The sequence below is a fragment of the Nannospalax galili genome, unplaced genomic scaffold (genome assembly GCF_000622305.1).
Source record: "Nannospalax galili isolate Female #2095 unplaced genomic scaffold, S.galili_v1.0 scaffold1953, whole genome shotgun sequence".
Taxonomy (NCBI): Eukaryota; Metazoa; Chordata; class Mammalia; order Rodentia; family Spalacidae; genus Nannospalax; species Nannospalax galili.
In genome coordinates this window covers 65,221-85,686 of record NW_008332493.1, presented here as the reverse complement: position 1 = coordinate 85,686, position 20,466 = coordinate 65,221, and the positions used below count along the sequence as shown (strand labels likewise).

The 20,466-nt window shown below is 38.2% G+C and overlaps 2 pseudogenes; one reads left to right on the top strand and one right to left on the bottom strand.

Moving 5' to 3' along the window:
- Positions 1-4,032: 4,032 nt before the first annotated feature.
- Positions 4,033-8,508, bottom strand: LOC103729419 (annotated as a pseudogene).
- A 10,471-nt stretch (positions 8,509-18,979) lies between these two features.
- On the top strand, positions 18,980-19,764 carry LOC103729418 (annotated as a pseudogene).
- Positions 19,765-20,466: the final 702 nt, after the last annotated feature.

Sequence of the window (20,466 nt, the reverse complement as noted above, 5' to 3'; positions counted from 1 at the left end):
CTAAAAACATAATAAAAACAAATACTCCAAGTGAATGTGACTATATGTTATGAGTAGATACTTCTCAAGAGAAAAATATTAGTAGCCAATATTTATCAAAAAATGTTCAACTTCATTAGGTCCCAGGAAAATGCAAGCCAAAACCACGATGAGCTATCATCTTACCCAAGTTAGAATGCCAGTTATCAAAAATACAATAGGTGCAGGTAAGCCTATAAAGAAAAGAGGAATTCTCATAATATTTAACACAATCACCATATAGAACAGTATGGGGGTTCCTCGGGGAGCTGAAACAGATCTACCATAAGATGTACCTAACCCATTTCTGGGTATATAAATACAAAGGAAAACCTATTAACATATCATACAGAAACCTTCATGTCCTATTTAAAATAGCTGTGATATACCACCAACCTAGGTGTCTACCAATATTATTGAATAAAGTGGAATGTTATTCAGTCATCATAAAGAATAATACCCTACCAGTTGTAGCAAAATGGATGGAATTGGAGAAATACATCAGACACAGAAAGATAAATTCCTCATTTTGTCTTATATACATGTAAAGCAAAAGTCAATCTTAATATTTTATGTTAGAGGATGAGAAGGGGAGGGGGAGGGTACAGCTGGAAGTTAAATTACAAAAACACAGCTAGGGAAATGCAGTAAGTTCTCTCCTATAGGACAGGAAGACTCCATTTCACAATATACTTTATGAATGACTATGAGTTAAAGCTTCAAAGCCTTCAAACACAAAATAATAAGTACAGATGATAGTTGCCTGATTTGATAAGTGCACATTGTACACATATTTTGAAATATCATACCACACCCAGGCAATATGTTTCATTATTATGTTAAGGAAAAATGGTACTCATTGTCTCATTTAATAATTTTTATTTGTAATTCCACTTATCAGATATTATGTATACTGTGGGTGCTGGATTGAAGTACTGCAGAATAAAATACAGTTCTTTCATCTAGAAACTTGTAGAATGTTATAGATACAAGCAAATGCACATAGAATTGAAAATCAAATTTATAAGTTTACAAAAGAAGTAAATTCAAAGTTTTGTGAAACTGACTTGTAACCACTTACCCGAAGGCTAGTTCTCATAGTTCTGGAGAGTGCCATGAAGGTGCCAAGGGAAAACACCAATGTATGATCTAACACCAGCTTCAAGACCAACTAATCACATCAATGGCCAGCACAGCATACATCATTGGTACTTTAGTGGCACTCTTGGGGCAATCAAAAGCGACCTAATTTGACTAAACACCCACTCAAAGGGAGGAAACTCAAGTGTGGTAATGTAAACATAACCAAATACACATGGCTGGAGTGGCCATAGATCTTAGCGAAAAACCCAAACTGTCACATTGCTAGTAATGTGATTTCTTGTGCAAAATATGTATCCTTATATTTATAGACAAATATCCCAGTCACCACTCATCAAAAAAGCTCATTTTACACCAGTCAGAGACTGTGAATTGCCCAGGCCTAAGTAACACATCTACAATGCAACCTCTACACCTAAGGCTCGTGGAACATAGAACAGGGGTAATGAAGAGGACACTAATGAATCTCTCAGTTCTCAATAATGAAATTCCCTCATGCAGTGAAGGGCTAGGAACACAAAAAGCCACAAATAGCCAAAATATAGAGATCAAGAGTCTGCTGAATGCTGGTCCTTGGACAGGATCCCCTTATTAAACTTCTCCCACCCAAGGCTCAAAGACCATCGTGGAAGAGGGGACAGAAAGATTGTAAGAGCCAGAGAGGAGGTGTATGACCATATGGAAACAGAGTCCTACAAGCTCCTGGGAGTCTGCTCATATGATCCTGTGACAATAGTGTCACCCTACACAAGTCCCATGCAAAGACAGGCAGACAAAACCCCAGTATAGAACTGGGAAAATGATCCCAATCTTATCTGAAGAAATATTGGAAACTGATTGTTGCTAGATGAAGAAGAGCTGATCTTCTTAAAACGAGGGACTTTAGATAGGCTGACTAGACTCATTGGATGGACTTGCACTGGGGAACAGCGCGGGGCACTGACAATACAGTGGGCAGTAACAGGGATGACAGAGTATATGGACTCCAGTGGTCGGAGAGGCAATGGAGGGTGCCATCTGGGATGTGGGTATAAAGATGAGTAAGATTGTTTGGGATGTTATGTATGAAATACACAAAAAAGTCAATAAAAAACAAAAAATTTTTGTAGTGGATAGGCAGCCAATATAGTAAGAAAACTGAAGAAACAATGAAAACTGCAATTAGTGTATAAAATGAACTACATTGGAGGCACTTGAAGCTCACTGATTTGGCTAGATTTGCTGTCCATTGAGCTCCTAGAGTCTACCTGTCTCCACTTTCCAGCACTGCAATTACAGTTACACGTGGTTTTGCCCCACCTTTATCTTGGGTGCAAGGGATTTGAACTCAAATCCTCATGATTCACATTAAGTGTCCTTATCCACTGAGTCATCTACACAACCCCTGTTTGCTTTGTGAATCATGTGTTCAAAAACAATGATGCTAAATATGCTTATACTTGCAAGTCAGTCAGTAAATCCTTAAGTGAGAAGGTCCAAGAGACTTAGAAATAGTAATTTTAATTAATTGACTTTTAATTTATTTTATTTTAATTTTTTACACCTTCGTACATGAGCACTGTATTTACATGGCCCTCACCTTGCCCTTTATACCTTCCAACTCCTGCCATGGCCCTCCAGCTCCCTCTCAACTTTATGACCTTGTTTATTGTGTTACATACACAGATCCATACACACACATATGTATGTGTATATAATGTACTGTGCCCATTTGGTGGTATGCCTTCATAGATGTGTTTATGGCTGACCACTTGGGATTGAATAACCAATCAAGGATATTGTCCCACCGATTCTCCCTCCCCCAACAGTCGTTGATTGCCTGTAGCTCTTCAGCTAGAGGTTGGACCTTATGAAATTTCCCCCCATGTCAACTAGTGCCATCATTATCACTATGTGGGTTTAGTTTAGGCGACCATATTGCTGAGATTTCATTTGTGCGGCTTCTCTATTGTCTAGAATATAATACCAATAGCAGGCATCCAAACCCTCTGGCTCTTGTAATATTCATGCTCCCTTCTTTGCTCTGCTCCCTTAGCCTTAGGTGTAGGCGTTGTGTTTTTGTTTTTTTTTTTGTTGTTGTTGTTTTTTTATGTTTGAATAGTGGCAAGGCATCCCACATTTCCTTGGTTCTCTGTAATTTGACCAGTCGTGGAACTTTGTAATAATTTCCATTTGTTACAAAGAGATGCTTCTTTGATGAGTGGTAGGAACTACATTTATCTGTGTATATGAGGGTAAGTAATTATAAGAAGTTATGTTGGTCTAGGAAAGTGGTGGTAGTAGGTTCTTCTCTGGGGTCTGTGACCTCTCCGACCATGTATACTTGCCTGTGGCATGGATTGCCTCCTGTTGAGTGGGCCTTAAATCCATTTAGACAGATATTGATTACCCCGAGACAAAAGTGCCACTATTGCATCAATAGAATTATTTTGTAGATTGTAGGTTTTACAGCTGAGTAGCACCTCTGATTGTTTTTCTCTCTTCGTAATTTGCACAGCACCTTCTGATTCTATGAGAGCTGTTCTTTAGGGAAGAGGCTTCCAAGTCAATTCTAGCTCAATTTCTCAACATCCTATGTTTGTGGTTCAGCACACACTATTCAGGAATAACACCTTACATAAAAGTTCTGGAAGGAAACTACCTCATATTGTTTCAGAGATCTCTTAGACTACCCTGACCAAGAACTCAAGGGGGAACTTTCCTTGCCTGGCACTGGGATTTTTTTTTTTAGGTAGCCTTTAGACACACACACACCACCACCACCACCACAACCACCACCACCACTGCCCACATATTTTTGGGGGGTATCAAATTTCTTTATTTGAAGAAATGGTACAAATTAGAGAACTTAAGCAGATGTTTTGGTGCGACTTATAGAAAAGGGAAAGATAGCCCCAACAGGCATGCATTGCCTCAGTGACCTGTGAAGTCACTCTGTGGTTTTGGAGAAGTCAGCTTAGCTCTTGTTATCTGTCCCAGGGTGTGCTTGTCAAAGAGATAGTCCACCATGCCAGATTCCGGGACTCCCATATTATGAAAGTTGGTTACAGTGGTCACCCAGTTCTTTGATGTATTTCAGCTGCTCATTCAGGTAATGAGTCTCAAAGAAGTCACACAAGTGGGGGTCATTTTTGTCAGTGGCCAGTTTGTGCAGTTCCAGTAGTGACTGATTCACATTCTTTTCCAAGCGCAGCACACACTCAATTGCGTTCAGCCCACTCTCCCAGTCATCCTGGTCTGGTTTCTTGATATCTTGAAGGTAGCTGAGGCCACCTCGCTGGTTCTGCACCTTCATCAGTTTCTCAGCATGTTCCCTCTCCTCATGAGATGGGTGGAAAAAGCATTTGGCAAAGTTCTTCAGGGTCAAAGTAGCAAGACATGGACAGGTAGACGCAGGAGGTGCAGAGTTCCATATTGATCTGAGTCCTGGTGGTTTTTCTGGCGCACCTGAGAGGGGGGACGCGGTGGTGGTCAGGGTGGCAATGGTGTATGAAACTTGCCAAGGGTTCCAGCAGCCTGTTCAGGGCGACGGGGCGAGTGCAGGGTTCTGTTCAAGCACTGTTGAAGCAGGAAATTGCCACGACCACACGCCACATATTTAAGTAAACTTAAAAAAAATACTAGATTTTCCTATGTCTTTTTCAGATACTCAAATTATTTACCTCTCCTTCATTCCTCTCCACCTCGATTACGCTCCCCTGTTAAAGTACTCCCCCATTTTCCCATTTCCCCTTTGATAGGTCCTGTATCCTAGTATGCCCCTCCATCACATTCCTTCTTCCTCCATCTCCACATGGCCCCTTTCAGAGCTAGGATCCACAATAAGAAAAAAATCGCAGGGTTTGTTTTTTCTGGCTTGGGAATACTTACAATGTTTTCCAAATGCATCCATTTACCTGAAATTTCACACTTTCATTTTTCTTTACAACTGAAGAGAATTCCATTGTGTATACGTACCACATTTTTGTTATCCATTCATTAGTGGAGGCACACTTACATTGTTTCCATTTCCTAGCTATTGTGTAAAGAGCAGCAATAAACATGGCTGAGCATGTATCTCTACAGCAGAATACTGAATCCTTTGGATATATGCCAAGGAGTGGTATTGCTGGGTCACAAAGATCTCCTTTTAGGTTTGAGAAGGCTCTACATTGATTTCAGTAGTTGCTGTCCCAGTGTGCAGCCCCACCGACAGTGAATGAGGGCTCCCCTCCCCCACCTCCTTGACAGCATTTGTTGCCAGGTGTTTTCCTCTTTCTGACATTCTGCCTGGGGTAAGACGAAATCATTTTTTTTTTAGTCTGAGAACTTTTGTACATCTTTATCTATTATTGTTATACTTATTTTTATTTTGATGATACAACACTTATTTTTTTTAAATTTTCACAAAAACTTTATTGAGACTTTCATACATGCATATAAGGTGTTTTGATCAAATCCATGCCTACTCCCTCTCCTCCAACATTCCCTCCTCTAAAGAGGCAACCCTAAAATCTTTTACGGATTAAATACAAGCTCCCAAATACTTTTGATTTTTGGCCTTTGGAACAGAGTATGTTGCTAACAGACCCAAGGAAAATTTGACTTTTAGCCAAGAAACTGGCTACATTTCTTTGGGTTCTTTTTACCCTAACTGCCTAGCCAATCCCTACCTCCTATTCTTATCACACCATCCTCAGAAGGGTTATCTCAACTGCCAATAGGGAATCAGGACTCAGACCACTCTGGCTTCTTCCATGCTGAACAGAGATGCAGGGTGAGGCAACTAGAGTACCCCTTCAGTGGGTCCATCTATAAGACTCCCAAATTGCATAACTCCTGTCTCTAAGGGGAGAAGAAAGTCCTTGAATCATGAATAGGAGATGTGAATGAGAAGTAAAGGCAAGAGTAATTAACAAGGGCTTCCAAAAGCATCCCTCTGTTGGGTTCTTCTTCATTTTCCTTTTGTCTTCCAAAGCTGGACTAGTTGGGTGGGAAGAGTGGCTGGATACTCAGGTGAGGTTCCAGTGACCCTGCCTGGCAACAAAAATGTGGTATATTTACACAATGGAGTTCTATTCAGCAGTAAAGAAAATGAAATAATGAAATTTGCAGGTAAATGGATGGATTTAGAAACTAAGAGAAGTAGTAAGTGAAGTAACATAGACTCAGAAAAACAAACAAGTATGTTCTCCCTCATATGTGGCTCCTAGCATCAAATCCTTTAAAATTCCAGGTCCTTTTAATATGATGCTATACAGCAGCCCCTTCTGCATGAAATAACTACCATCATCATGACTTCGGCTGAGCCTGATTGCTAAACATAGTCACAATTGGGCTTGTTGATGGTTATGTTAATTCATAAAATAAATGCCAAGAAAAAATCTTAAAGTAGCTTTAATTTACATTTCCCTAATTGCTAACGATGTTGAGCATATTTTAATGTATTTATTAGTCATTTTCATTTCTTCTTTTAAGATCTCTGCTCAAATCCTTATCTGATTTTTAAAGTTGGATATTTGCTTTCTTCTCTATTTTTTGAGTTCATTGAATGGATTAAGAAAGGAGACTCAGGGGTAGAAAGCTGGTTCAGGGGTTAAGAGCACTTGCTACTCTCACAGAGGACTCAAGTTCCATTCCCCAAACTCACATAGCAGTTTACGACCATTTATAACTGCAGTTCCAGAGAGTCTGACACCTTCTTTGGTCTTCCTCAGGACTTGCACACATATGGTGAACTTACATGTAGCAAAACACTCATACACAAAAAATAAAAATAAGTAATTTAAAAAAAGAAACCCAATAACTTGTAAAGAAACAAAGTTCATCTTTTTGTTGCCTACAAAAACTCATCTTACCTTCAATGATAGGCAACACCTTAGAGGGGAAGGGTGGAAAAAGTATTCCAAGTAAATAGGACCAAGAAATAAGCAGGCATTGCTAACCTAATATCTGACAAAATAGACTTCAAACTAAAATTAATGGAAGAGATAAAGGATACTTCATTATGATCTAGGGAACAACTAACCAAGAAGCCACTACAATCCTAAACATATATGCACCAAACTCTGGCACACCCAATTTCATAAAAACCATACTACTAGACTTCAAGACACAGATGAACCCAAACTCAAAACTAGTAAAGGATTTCAGGGCTTCATTTTCTCTTATAGACAGGTTATCTGGACAAAAAGTAAACAGAGAAATATCAGAATTAAATGATATCACACATCAAACGGACCTAATGTAACTATAGACTATTCCACCCAAATACCAAAGTGTACATTCTACTCGGCAGCCCATGAAACTTTCTCTAAAATAGATCACATACTGTCACACAAAACAAATCTTAACAAATGCATAAAATAGAGATAACAATATGTATCCTATCTGACCACAATGCAATAAAGCTTAAAACCAACAGTGAAAGAATCTCTGGTAATTAAACAGACTCATGGGGATTAAACAACACATTACTGAATGATAAATGGATCAAAGAAATCAAGACAGAAATAAAAATAATCCTGGAATTAAATGAAAATGAAAACACAATACCACAAAACCCCTGGGACACATTAAAAAGCATCCTTAAAGGGAAATTTATAACTCTAAGTGCCTACATCAAAAGAAAAGAAAATCACAAAGAATGCAAATAAGTGACTTGATGCAACTCAACAATCTGGAAACACAACAACACATAAAATGCAAACCCAGTAGATCAGAAGAAATAATAAAAATCAGAGAAGAAATCAATGAAATACAAACAAAGAAAGCAATACAAAGCATCAAGGAATCTAAGAGCTGGCTCTTTGAAAAGATAAACAAAACCAGCAGGCTGTTAGCCCAATTAAGCAAAAGAAGGAAGGAAGAGACCCAAATTAACAGAATCAGATGTGAGCAGGGAAATATTACAACAGACACCTAAGTAATCCAGAATATTATAAGGGAATACTTTAAAGAAACCTATACTATACTCCATCAAATTAGAAACCTAAAATAAATTTCTAGATTCAACTGAACCACCAAAGTTAAACCGAAAAGATAAACACCATAGAGATATACAAATAAAGAGATTGAAACAGTAATGTAATGCCTTCTAAATAGAAGAAGCTAAGGTCTAGATGGATTCACAGGAGACTTGTACCAAACTTTATAAAACATACAACTGATATTGATTAAATTAGTAAAATCTGTAGAAACCGAGGGAGCATTTCCAAACTCTATGAAGTCAGTATAGCTGTAATACAAAAAAACAGGTGTGGTGGTTTGAATGAAATTGTCCCCATAGGCTCCAAGTATTTGCACACCTGGTTCCCAGTAGATGACAGTGTTTGAAGAGGGTAATGCAATCTTCAGGAGGTGTGGAGATCCTGGAGAAAGCATGTCAGTGTTGGTGGGCTTTGGGAGCATTTTGAGTTTCTCACTTCCTGTGCCAGCTTAAAGATATGAGTGCTCAGCTTTCTTCTCTGGCTGCCTCCTGCCATTCCTCTCCCACCGTGATGGACTCTTATCCTCTGAAACTGTAAGCTCAATAAAGTCTTCCTTCTATAAGTTGCCTTGGTCATAGTGCTTTATCACAGAAACAGAAAAGTAACTAAAATACCAGGTAAAGACACAAGGAAAACCAAAACTACAGGAATATTATTCCTGATGAACATATTTGCAAAAATTCTCAATAAAATGCTCACAGAACACACACAGACGTTTATCAAAAAGACTGACCATCATAATCAAATTGGCTTTATTTGGGACATGCAGGGAGGGTTAAACATATGTGAGTCAATAAATATAATAAAGCACATAAATGAATTATAAGACAAAAATCCTATTATCATCTTAATAGATACAGAAAAGGCTTTTTCAAATCCACATTTACCTTTATGCTGAAAGTCCTAGAAGGAGTAGGACCATACCTCAAAATAAAAAAGGTTATATATGACAAACTCACAGCCAATGTCACTTTTAATAAAGAAACCTCAAGGCATTCTCTTTAAAATCAGGAATGATACAGGGCCGTTGGCTGTTCACTATCCCCATTTTTTGTCAATATGATACTTGAATGTAAGGCAAGAGGAGGAAGTTAAAGGGATACTAATAGAAAAAGAAGCAAAATTATTTATATTTGCATATATTATATTATACATAGTAGGTCCCTAAAACCCAACCAGTCTACTTCTAGAAATGATTGTCAGTTTCAACAAATGGCAGAATACAAAATCAGTGTAGAAAAATCAATAGTCTTTTTATACAACAATAACAGTCACACTGTGAAAGAGATCATGGAAATATTCCCATTCACAATAGCCTCAAAAATAAAAAATAAAAGACATCTACAGCATAAACTTTAAGTTATTGAAGAGATTGAGGAAGACACTAGAAGACAGCAAAATCTCCCATGTTCACGGATTGGTAGAATTAGTGTTGTGAAAATGATCATCTTACCAAAAGCAATTTACAGATTCAGTTAAATCCCAATCAAAATTCTCATGACATTCTTCTCAGAAATAGGAAAAATATCCTAAAATTCCTTTGGAAGTACAAAATACTCCAGATAGCCAAAGCAACTCTAAGCAAAAAGAATATACTGCATTATAGGCTATCCTAATAAAAAAAATAACATGGTAACTAGCACAAACAGACATGTAAATCAATAGAACCAGATATAAGAGACAGACATGAGCACACATAATTACAGCTACTTGATATTTTACAACAGTGCCAAAAATACATACTTAAGCACAGACATCTTCAACTAATGGTGTTGGGAAAACTGAATGTCCACATACAGGAGAATGAAATTACTCCTAAATCTATCACTCTGCACAAAATCAACTCCTAATGGAGCAGAGACATCAATGTGAAACCTGAAGCTGTTAGAAGAAAACATAGGCAGTAAGTACCCTATACAGAATAGGAGCCCAAAGGACTTTCTGAATAGCACTCCATTAGCTCAGGAGTCATGACCAACAATTGATAGATAGAGCCTCATAAAAATAAGAAGCTTTTGTACAACAAAGGAAACAATCATTAGAGGGAAGAGGTCCGCAGAGTAGGAGAGAATCTTTGGCAGTTATACATCTGACAGAGTATTAACACCCAGAATGTACAAAGAACTGAACAAAAAATTAATTGAATTTTGAAAAATATACAACTGTTCTCATTCACAGTAGATGAAAATTTACAATGAATTAAGAGATGTTTTCTACCTGTGTCCAGAAGTCTAAGAGCAATTTAATCATAGACTGTATCATGTCTTATCTTCATTATTGGAAAGTCATGTGGAATTCAACGCTTTTAGAAATAAAGCAAAGTATGAGTTAGTACATACCAAATAACTTTCAATTCTTCCTCCCTTCCTTCCTTCGTTGAGACAGTCTCAATTTGTAGTCTCAGATGGTCTGAAACTTGCTATGTAGACCAGACTGGCCTGGAACTCAAAGAGTCATCTGCCCTCTGCCTTGAGAGAGCTGGGATTAAAGGTGTGTACCACCACACCAGGCAGACAGCTTTAAGTTTTCAAACATGTTTCACTTAACTCCATCAGCGGAATGGCAGGCAGCAAACAGAATGCTTGTCCAGTTGATCATTGGGAAGATTCTGCTGCTGTTGTATGTTACTCCACTAATAGTTCAGAAGCTTCTAACAATTCATTCCCTTCAGTTTGTAAAATTTTTTTCTCCTCCAGATCGAAGGTAACATATAAAACAAAAATGGCATGAAGTCTGAGGTAAACACCAAACACATGAGCAGCAGCAATGCATTGTTTTACAAATGGTGCAGTCTGTATGATATACTACTGTTAAGTATTATACACAGGCCATGTATGATTGAGTCATATTCGTGAATTTCCTTTGACTACAGTATGTGGGGAATGAGACTCCAATTTACTTTTTCCTGTGTAATTCACAGCAATTGTTTGTAGGAAAATAAAGTGTAGAAAGAGGCCCGGATGCTGGGCCATCCCTCAGGTACCTGAGAGAGCTGGATTGAGGACTCCTCTTGGATGTGGACAAACTTAAATCCTTCATATAAAGTGACACAGTGTATGCACATAGCCTGTGTATATTTCCCTGCTATTCTCCATTATCTCTGTGCCTTATAACACCTAATACAATGTAAAAGCTGAGTAAATAGTTGTTCTCCTATACTCTTTTGGGAATGTCTAATAATGATAAGAGAAAACATCTGTATGTATTCGTGCAGGTGGAATTTCCCCACCTCCCCATGGTCTTTCCACTTTCATGTCTCATGTACTGTATTTACCTTCCTCCTCCTCAAAGTTTCTGTGACAGTTCTTGGTTGTTAACTTGAGACACCTGGAAAAAGAGAGCAGCAACTGATGAATTATCTCCGTCAGAATGGCCTATCAAGCATATCTGTGGGGGCATTTTCTTGATTGCTAATCGAGACAGGAGGGCTTAGTCCACTGTCAGCAGTAAAATCCCTTGGCACATGATTCTAGGCTGTGTAAGAAACCTGAGTCATCTCTGAGCAGAAGCCAGAGAGCCAGACAACCAGTTAACAGTGTTCCTTTGTGGTTTCTGCTTCAATTCATGTTCGAGCTCGTGCCCTAACTTCCTTCAGTGATAGACTATGACCCAGAAGTGTAAGCCAAATAAACCCTTTCCTTCCTCCAAGTTTGTTTGGGTCATGTGTTTATCACAGCTACAGAAAAGCTAACTAGACCAACCTCTTCTCCCCAATCATGGTCTTCTTTCCAGGTTCGTAGCCTATATTCACATACACCAGTACTTATCTACATCTATAAACATCATAAACTAGGATCTGCATATGAGGCAATATGCTTTTTTGTCTGAATGTGAGTTTTATCATTTAGTATAGTACTTTCCTATTCCATCCATTTTCTTATGTATTTCACCACTTAATTTGGCAAAAATGTCAAAAACATACACTGGAAAAAAGCCAAATGGTGCTGGCAAATCTGTGTACTCACCTGCAGAAAAATGAAACTAGATCCAAGTCTCAAGCCCTGAACAAAATCAGTTCAAGGTGGATCAAAGGCTTAATTTAAAACCTAAAATGCTGAAATTGCTGAAGGAAATCATATAAAGCATACCTCAAGTTAGAGACACAGGAACTGTCTGAGAGGACTCTAATAACACAAATATAGTCCCAAGAGTTGACAAATGGGACCACAATAAATGTAAAGGTTTCCACATAGGAAAAAAAGTATCAGCAGAGCCTTTTCTAGCTATACTTCAGAATAGGGGTTAATATCTATAATATATAAAGAACTTCAAAAATCAGACACTGTAAAAATTGAAACCATCAATCAATAACTGAGCTGATGAAATTAATATACAGTTCTCAAAGGAAGAAACACAAATGGTAAGTATTTTAGAAGTTCAACATTCTTAGCCATCGGGGAAATGTAAATTAAAACCACTTTGAGGTTCCATTTCACCCACCCAAGTAAGAAGAAATGATTAAGATCAGGAAATAAAATGACAACAGATACTGGCAAGGATGTGGAGAAAGAGAAACTCTTATTTATTGTTGGTGGAAGTATAACCTAATAGCCATTTTGGAAGGTAGTGTGGAGTTTTCTCAAAGAATTAATAATAGAAATACCATAAACCAAGAAATACATCTCTTGGGCATATGCCCAAAGGGCTCTGTATACAGAGACATCTGCACACCCATGTTTACTGCTGCATTATTCACAGTAGCAAGCAAATGAACCAACCTAGATGTCTACCCACAGATGAATGGCTAATGAAAATTTAGTATACATAAACAGTGGAATTATTTAGTTCTAAAGATAAATAGGGGCTGGAGAGATGGCTTAGAGGCTAAGAACACTGACTGCTCTTGAAGAGAACCAGTGTTCAATTCCCAGCACCCACATGGTGACTAACAACCATCTGTAACTCCATATCCAGGGGATTCAATGCCTCCGTCTTCTGAGCTCTGTGGGCATAGCACAACACGTGTGTACTTACACATATATGCAGGCAATACACTCATACACATAGAAAAAAATTATAAAGTATTAAAAAGAAAAAAGATAAATTAAATCATTTCAAGTTTATCACACACAAATTTTATACCCTGTTCATCTCAGAGAAAAAGTGTATTTGCAAGTTCATTATTAGTTAAAATGGGAAACATTTTTAAATGTTGTAGATCTTGTGGGCTCCTTCTGGTCCATGTAATTTCATTTTATAAAAGAGCCCTAAGTCCTTCTAGAATCAGATCTAAAATTCTTAGACCCCAGTATATTGAATTCTTACTGTTGAAGAGGGTATAGGAGGCCACAAACAGAATTAGCAACACTGTTCAAAGTAGGAAACAGTCCATTCATATTGCACAAAGTGTGTACTCATTTCTTCCTTATTTGACTTAGAAAACTGACTTATAAGAAAAAAATCTTTTCATTCTTCTATTTCTCATGAAGCTGAGTTTCTAGATCAGGTTACCAATTTCTTCCAAAATGCTAATAGACGGTTATTATTTAGTGTTAATTGTTCATGAGACATACAAAAACAATAGGCTAATCATGTTGGATTCTGTCTTTCAGCGAGATTTGCAACTCAGAGAATCAGTCAAACATAAAACATTTTCAACTTATAAATTATTTTCAGTTTCTCTTAATTATTTATTTAAAAGAAACTCTGTTAATCTATGCTAATTTCTATCTTTCAAAGTACAAATTCTCTTATTATGTTTCAATAACAGTCTTCAGATTAATTTTGTTTCTAAATATACCACTGTGGACAAATTCAAAGACTATGAAGCAAACTATTTTTTTCACAATAACACTTTAGAATATCAATCAACAAAACCAAATGTTAATTGATGTTTATCTATTAATGCGAAATGCAAAACTTTAAAATAATGCTCCCCTCAGCTTGAGAGGAAGGAAGACATTATCAGGAGACAACCCATCTTGATTGATCAGTTCCAACAGAGAAAGACGAAGCGAAACTCTGGATGCAGCTCTTCTGATGTTCACTATTTAACAGTGAAGAGCACTGGCTGCTCTTGCAGAGGACGTGGGTTCAATTCCCAGCATCGACATAGCGGCTACGAACCGTCCTTAACTCCAGTTCCAGGGGAATTTGAAGCCCTCTTCTGACCTCCGCGGCATTGCACGACATGGGTGCACTCACATACATGCAGGCAATACACTCATACATATAAAATTAAAAAAAAAAAAAGAAAAAAAGAAAAGTTCAATAATAGTCTGTTTTCCCTTATTTGACTTGCAGAAAGTGGAATATAACATTCCAAAAGCACATGGATATGTTCTAGAAGGATAGGGGATGGCTTTCCTTCCCTCCATATACTATGACACTGTGGTGGAGATGTTTTTATGTGACAGAATGAGTGGAAGAGAATTTCCCAATCAAAATTCAAGGACTTTCTGTGTCCACTTGGTAAGTCTTTAAAATAACTGCCTTGTTCTCACCACAAAAAAATCTCTTTGACATCTTCATTGAAAGGCTGTTAAGATGTCTTCAGCATGTTTAGTGAGGGAACATTTTAAAGTGTGATTCAGTCCACTTCTTGGAATATGAAGACAACACATTTTTTATTCCCATATAAATGTAATGTGGCTGACCAAGAAAATGCTATTCTGAGTAAGGCAAGCTGAAAGATTAGTCTATGAGCTGTTCCCACACTCTATAAAAGGGTATGTTCCCACTGGTCTCCACAGCATGGATTATCCTTGGTTGATTCTCTCAGCCACTTGAACATAAGCTTTCAACTGTTAGTATCTATAGCATTTCTGAAAGATGAATTTGTAGCCGCAGGGAGGGCAAAGTATATTTTATTCCTTTTTAGCCTCAGACTGGAGGTTTCTTTCTCAGCGTTGTTAATGTACCTACTTCATTTTGTTTTGTTTTGTTTCTGATTTCTCATAAAATATTTGCTGTTTGCTGGACCTGTTTTCAACAGAGTAGGTATCAATTCAATGCCACTCACTGGGCTGATAATAGGAAAAATATTCTTGATTAGAAGAGGGCAAACCCAGGAATGTCAGTCACGAAACAACTAGAAAAAAATCTACAGTATCTTTCTAGGTTTTTGTGCCCACTTGTTTGTGCTAGGCCCAAATATGATGATTGGTGTAAGAACGAACTCTCGGAAGAGTGACACCTGACACTTGCCTTGTTGTCTTAGTTCTGGTTGTGGGTGACTGCATTTTGGTCATTTCTTGTTTTCTACAGAAATATCACAACAGAGTCGGTGTGTCTGGGCCACACAGGTGAACATTCTAAACATACCTTCCACCACTGCAGGGCCAATACAGGTAATGACACAAAGGGCTTCTCAGTATTGCATACCTGTCACTTTAAGCTCTTTTGTATTCCAACATTCCTGTGAATGGAATCTAATTTCTACTTATGAATGGAGCAAATAAGAATAAATGAATTCTTCGGAGCACACTGTCATGACAAAGGAAAAACTCAGTCTTGCAGTGAATGCCTTATTCCCATGTATTTTCAGACTGGTATCAAAGATATCAGAGTTCAGATATCAGAGCACTTTTTTCCATATAAGTTCTCAAAAGTTCTTTCCCCCAGTTAAATGGACATGAAATCTATTAAAATTATACATCAGAGACAATGATGAACTAATGATTGAAATGATTCGGTATGTTCTGGAAAATCATAATGAATTTCTATAATTTTCCACATAACTATTTTTGTCAGTTTCTGTAATGTTGATTATTTGAATCCTTACACACCTAGGACTTGAGCTTATTGTAAATAAATTTATAATGAAAAGAATTCATTTGGCCTATAATGCTTATGACTGTTTTGTTGTTGTTGTACTTATTTTTGTCTTCTTAGTGTGTCTTAGGACCATTTTATAAATGTCTATTCATTCAGTCCTAATGAAGTGCCCTTAGATGAGCACAGTCAGTAAACACTGATTTTCAATTTTAATTTATTTCAACAAATGCCTATTGATTATATAGCATAAATGAGCTACTATTCATATGTAGACTACTATGGGTCCTACAACAATTGTTGGTTCTTTTTCTAAATTAATAATAAGAAAAGCATTTATGGGACAAATGAAAGGCAAGGATCAACTTTAGTGGAAACAGTGTGGAAGGGAAACAGGGCAGAATTAGCATACATAATAATCAGTTTCATTATGACATTTTCATACCAGTGTATCATTGACTTTTCTTGTAGTCACCCCATTGTCAATGGACCCATTTCTCTTCTTCCTCACAGTCTCCTTCCTCACTTCTCCCCCCAATCAGAGTCCTCCTTCTGCTTTGCAATTTAGAATCTCCAAATGAGAAAAAAATCCACAGTATTTCTCTTTATTTCCCATCTACTCTCCTTTAGTTACTCCCCTTAAGATTTCTTTTTTATTCTTTCATGATTTCTTTCTTAGTTTCATGATTTGCACACATGATCTTATTTTAATTTTGAAATATTTCAGCTATATTAAAAGGTACATAGAACAATGACACCCTTTTTGCTATTTTCACTTCTGATTTCTGTCTCCTTTTAAAGATATTCATTCTATAAGTCTGACGTGCATGTACCAGAGTATGACCAGCTGCCTGGCTTGCATTTTTTTGTGGGCTTCCCTTAGTATAAAGTTCTGTCCAGTAACTTTGAACAAGTACATTAATGAAAGAATGAAATCTGAGGGAAAGGAGAGCTCACAAAGTTTTTAAAGTGACTCTTCTTTCTTTTTAAACTCATATGATCTCCTGACAGAAAGCTCCCATTAATTTGATGCTTTATATGTTGCCCTGTGCCAGGGCGTGGAGGTCACAGACTCTGAAAGACAAAAAGAAAAACAGAAAGTGGAAGTATTAATGAAGATTGGCTAATAATTAGTTAATTCACAAAATTCCAGAGGACACCTCTGAAAAAGTTTGAAATCTCAGCTTTAAAGTAGACAAATCAGACATCAATTAGATAATTTGGTTTCACTTCCAACTGGGAAGGCCAAAAAATACGAGAGTCTAAACTATGTGGGAGGCTGTTTAATAGGATGGCACTCCATCAGACTCAAACCCCCACTGTTCAGTGCTCTTTATGACCATAATAATCTTAGCCTTTATACTAAAGGCCAAACCTCTGCAGGGTCTGTGTGTCTGTGGAACTAATCACCCTTAAATGTAAAAAACACACTTTCTGAAGCGATCGAAAAGAGGCGACAGTTCATCAGCTACTTGCCACTACCGGATTGTCAGGTAACAGTGGATTTTCTGATCACGTGATGTATTCCACTTTCCTAGCACATGTTTAAACCACACTCACTTTCCTCTCAAGCAAATGTTCATCCATCTGGAATTATGCATAAGGCTGATTCGGAGCTACGGGAAAACGACAAGGATATTCCATCCACAGAGCACAAGTAGGGAAACTGGGAAGGAAAAAAAGCCACAGGAAGCCCTGCTCCTGAAAGTCTGCTGCAGATGGGATGGGTACGTCATACAGAGACCAGTCTGCCGGCTGCAGGCATTTGCATCCAACTCTTATTTCATGTACTTGCATTCTCTTTAGTCTCTCATTCTGGAAATACTTCATGTAAGGTGTATGAAATACTTCATATAAAGTGAATCCTGAGACAGGAGGGTCTATTGTTTAAAGCTGCACCTGACTAGATGGCAAGACTGGCACACTGGAAGGTGGAAAAGAAAGGACTGCTCTATTTCTGTGACCCTACCAGTCAGGCTTCTTCTGCTGGGTAGTATTCAGTGCAGCTATTCCTTATTATGACTATATGCAATCTTTGCCTTGCAGGCACAAGATGCTTTTATCATAGAACTCAACAAGTAAGGACCAATCACACAACCAGGATCACTTTCCTCCTCTCACTATGCTTATACTTTCCTTAGCATGCCATAGGCATTTTCAAGCTATGGTCTTTCCGTGAGGCGATGACAGGAGATTTATTGAGCCAGAGTGGGACCTTGTGACTCGAGAAGATTAAATGTATATGTAGACTGTGTTCTTAGCTACTTTCTTTTTTGTACCCCAAACCTTCTCATACTTCAAGTGGAATGTTGCTTGGGGATTGTTCACACGCAAAATATTTAAGTCACTTTCCTGGGTGTGAAGGTTTCATTTAAAACTAAGTCCGTGGTGGCTGGAGGGATGGCTTAGCAGATAAGAACACCAGCTGTTCTCACAGATTACCTAGGTTCAGTTCCCAGCACCAACACAGCGGCTAACAACCATCTTTAACTCCAGTTCTAGGGGATCTGATACCCTCCTTTGAATACCATGGGTATTATACAACATGGGTGCACTTACATACAAAGGCAAAACATTCATACACAAAAAGTTAAAAAAAATAAATTAAAAAATTTGAAAAAAACAAAAAACTAAGTCTGTGCATAATCTTTTTCTTCATTTATTATAAAATTTCTTGCCCAATATAGAAAGAACAATAGTTTTAATATTAATTATAAATGCTTTGAAAAGCAATACATATTTAAATGATATATATGAAAGTATTTCTTTTGTAATTTAAAGCATAACATTATACCTTTGTCCAATGCAATGTCACATATCACTGAATACGCTGATTAAATACCATACAAACAATTCTTATTCCCGGAAGACAGTGCTATTGATTTTGAAGTTAGGCTAGCACCTAGGAGCTAGCAGACAGTATGGCCCAGGGAAACAAATATTATCTGTAGTCATTTGTTTTTTTATCACAAACTCAAAATCGAAGAGGTCATCGCCTCTTAAAATGTGCCCTTTCTTGTCTTATGTAGATAACAACCCCGGTTCTTCCCCAAGCCTCAAACCTCAGAGTAAGATTTGACTTCTCTTTTCCAGCCTCCTCTCATAAAAGTGACTCCCAGCTTCCTGCAGCCGGCCGAGTTGACCGCGCTCTGCTGGGCTGACCTCCCTGCTGACTGCAATCAGCACTCCTGCCTCAGCCCAAGAAGCCCAGACCCCCAGCTGCCCCGAAGCTGGCCAGCTCATCGGCCTCCCCCAGCTTGAAGAAGGGAGAAGAACAAGAAGCAGTTGAACATACTGGTGAAGCATAAAATGAAATAGACAAACTTAATGAACAAGCCAGTGAGGAAATTTTGAAAGTAGAGCAGAAACCTAACAAACTACGCCAACCACTGTTTCAGAAGAGGTCAGAATTCATCACCCAAATCCCAGATTTTTAAGTAGCAACATTCATCAACCATTCACAGTGTCTGCACTTCTTGGGGAGGAGGATAAAGAGGCTCTGCATTATTTGACCAGAGTTGAAGTAACAGAATTTGAAGATACAAAATCAGGTTACAGAATAGATTATTTTTATGAGAATCTTTACTTTGAAGATGAAGTTCTCTCCAAAGAATTTCATCTGAATGAGAGTAGTGATCCACCTTCAAAGTCCACTGAAATCAAATGGAAATCTGGAAAGGCTGTGAGGAAGCACTCAAGTCAAACAGAATAAAGCCCCAGGAAGAGGCAGTGTGAAGAGCCAGACAGCGGCTTCACCTGGTTCACGGACTACTCTGCTGCAGGCGCAGACGCATTAGGAGAGGTCATCAAAGACGGCATCCGGCCAGATCCCTTGCAGCACTACTTTGTTCCTAATAAGGATGATGAAGAAGGGTTGGAAGATATTGACAAAGAAGGTGATGAGGATGAAAGTGAAGAAGATGATGGTGAAGGAGGGGATGGAGAGGAGGAGGGAGAAGAATGAAGAAAAGAACATTGATGGATTTCAACCTTTTTTTTAAAAAAAAATTCTTTTTATGTTTTAATTTTCTCCAGTCCCAGGGAGCAAGTTGCAGTCTTCCCCGACCCCCACTGACCCTCTTGTGCTCAGTCAATCTCTTACCGCAACACCGTGGCTCTCAACCTATTTTGGGGAAATAGCCTTGAGCAGAGTACAACAGGAAAAGAATCTCCACTCCTCCGTTCTGAATTCGTTTTGGTCCCTTGTCTCAAACTGTGGCATCAACACCACCATCATGCTCTGTGTGGAAAACGAAAATCCTCCTGCCGTCTTGGCTCTGCTGGAGGCTGGGGTGCTGGGCCCCTGTGTGGTAGTGCTTAGAATTCTAGCTTTTTCCCTCTTTTCTCTGTATACTGGGCTCAGAGATTACACCATGGCTCTATGTGAATATGCACAGTTAGCATTTACCACGATGTACCTGTCAAGTCTCTTGTTTAATAAACAGAAGAAAAGTTTAAAAAATGGGTATAAAAGGTCAGCAAAGGGTGGGTTTGAGATGTTTGGGTGGGTTAAGTGGGCATTTTGACAACACAGCTTCTCCTTTGGCATGTTAATTGTCATGTCTAACGAATATCCTTGCAGTTTAAGATGACACTTTTAAGATAATCTCTTTTCATGGTGCCCTGAGCCCTGTCACTCAGTGGGAGAATCAGCAGGACCTGCAGG